The sequence below is a fragment of the Pavona decussata genome, unplaced genomic scaffold (assembly GCF_977016875.1).
Source record: "Pavona decussata unplaced genomic scaffold, jaPavDecu1.1 SCAFFOLD_245, whole genome shotgun sequence".
In the NCBI taxonomy this organism is placed as follows: domain Eukaryota; kingdom Metazoa; phylum Cnidaria; class Anthozoa; order Scleractinia; family Agariciidae; genus Pavona; species Pavona decussata.
In genome coordinates this window covers 292,501-295,000 of record NW_028145650.1, presented here as the reverse complement: position 1 = coordinate 295,000, position 2,500 = coordinate 292,501, and positions in this window count along the sequence as shown.

Sequence of the window (2,500 nt, the reverse complement as noted above, 5' to 3'; positions counted from 1 at the left end):
GTCACGGGCGGGAAACCCTTTGAATTCAAGTGACCGGAAGTGCGTTTTTATAAATAAACAAGTTTGCTCCGAGTGCCATATAATAAACTACTTACTAACCTAGCTTGCTCGAGCCGTACTGGGGAATATTGGCCCTCGGTCGTTTTTGTGCGGACCTCGCTGCGCTCGGTCCGTACTGCCACGACCTCGGGCCAATATTCCCCAGTACGGCCCTCGCGCTCGGTTAGTAAGAGGTTAGTATACACACTGACCGACAAGTCAAAACACAAAAGTATTTTCGTTCCACCGAAGAAAAATAAAGCATTACCAATAGTTCTCGTTACGCAGTTTGTGCATATTACACTGGCAAAGTTTTACGACGTTACTGCTTAATCTTCAGAAGAGAGACAACCCCCTTGCTTTTTTGAGTAAATAACTAGAAACCCATGCCTTAATTTTCTTGAGCACTTAATCTCGTACCCAGAGTCCTCAGGCCTTTTGGTCAGCGGGTGGTCACCGGTAGAGACTCTGGGATAATGGAAAAATATAATTTTTTTGATTGGTCGTCTGCATAACAATGAAAGGCCGACAGGAAGTCCATTGATCATTTGTAGAAGTTAACTAAACCAGAAACCCCCCAACTAACTTCCTTATTTTGGAGAGAGACTCGAAATGTCAAACTCGGGATTTTGTAATTTTTACGTGTGTGTCACGCGTTTTTTTTATTTTTATTTCTTTTTTTCTATCGCCTCCATTTACCCCTAGTAAACATTAGAAACACTCCAATTCAAAGACGGGTTTTGAATTATATCAGTATAACAATTTCTAGCCGACAAAACATCAGCCCCAGTTGTTCAAAGAACGGATAACTTTATCCACTGGATAAGTCACTATCCAGCGGAGCAGATGTACTCCAATCAATGCTTTTGGCAACTTTTCCACACAATCCCATTCTTGAATTTGACATATGCTTCTCCTCTATCCACAAATTATAGGGCTATCTGGAAAATCTTGCACACATTTCACCTGCTGGATAGCGACCGGCTATCCGGTGGATAAAGTTATCCGCTCCTTGAACAACTGGGGCCGTTTAGCGTGCGAAGTTTGCCGCTACTGTCATCCGACGGTAAAACAGCAGCAAAACTGAGTACTGTCACTTTTGCAACAAAAAAAAAATGATTTTCAGAAAAAAATTATTATATCAGTCAGTTTTGGAGAAAAAGCCGTAGGGTGTCGTTTCAACTAACATGTGTCGAGCATATTATTCACTAGTGAGGGTTATCATGGACAAATAGAGAAGTTCTCCAACATCTATAAACCGGTGGAGGTGAAGAGATCTGTCGTGGAGCGGAGGTTACCGTTTCCCCTTCGGTTTTGCTACAAGGGAAACGCTGAAGACATTTCCACGATGATCAAACGCCGCACACGAGAGCAAAGGTTTCACTTTTTTCCGTCATGGCCCTGAGATCTTGCCAAAGCCTAGCTAACCGACTCAGAAAAAAATTCCCACTTAATTAGAGGCGGAGGTAGTCTATTTTATTTCAGCATTATAATGGTGTGTGGAACATTGTTCTCAAATTTTGAGAGATTTTGTCAGATTTCGTTCTCATTGTTCCATATTCCACGCAAAATAAGAACAATTAGTTATTTGTCCTAAAAAGTGTAAAAGGCCGTGGTTTATAGGTTACCTTCAGATGAAAGTTTAATCTCAAATGTAATAGTACATACAGATTTGAAGTTTACTTTTACAGTAGAGGGGCAGTTGAGAATAAAGACTTGTTGTCTGTTACTTACAACCATCTTCTCCGCAAGAAAGTCAACACACTGAGACAGTGAAAAGCCACCAACTTGACCAGTCAAAAAACAGGTGTGGATAATACTGAAGAGAGCTGGACTTCGAAATGTAGACGTACTTTAATTTTTCCCCGGCACAAGCCTCCTCAATCTTAAAATACAAAAGTTATTATATTGCTTCGAGTTTTTAATGACCGAACATATAATGTACACTGAGTTTAAAATTAAGATATGGCAAAAATCTAAAGGTAACGATAGTTTAATTGTACTCTGTTAATGTGCTGTATATTTATTAATAAGTAAGTAAAAATGATCTAACTTTTTTAAAATATTATTTTTTCCCTTCATCTGACAAAACATGGAAATACTCCATTGAAGAAGGATGAGACAATGATATTCCTGTTGATATTTCCAAAACAATTGTGCTATTGCAAAGTGTGAAATCATGCCTCAAGTACCAGTCGTTGGAAAAAAAATAGACGAGCAGTGCTGTGACCTTCTGTGTTATATGTCATAAGGAAGAACACTAAGCCTTCCCTTGAAGGGTTCAATTGGGATGCTAATATTGAGGAGATGCAGGAGAAGACCCTTGATTTGCTTGTTTTCATTCTAGTGAAAGTGTACCTGTTTTCATGAACGTGGAAGCCAAGTACCTTTAGTTTGTGTGGCATATGACTAGATGATGCTCGCAAAGCCAGTACTGCTCTTGTGCAGGAAGTGACCACTT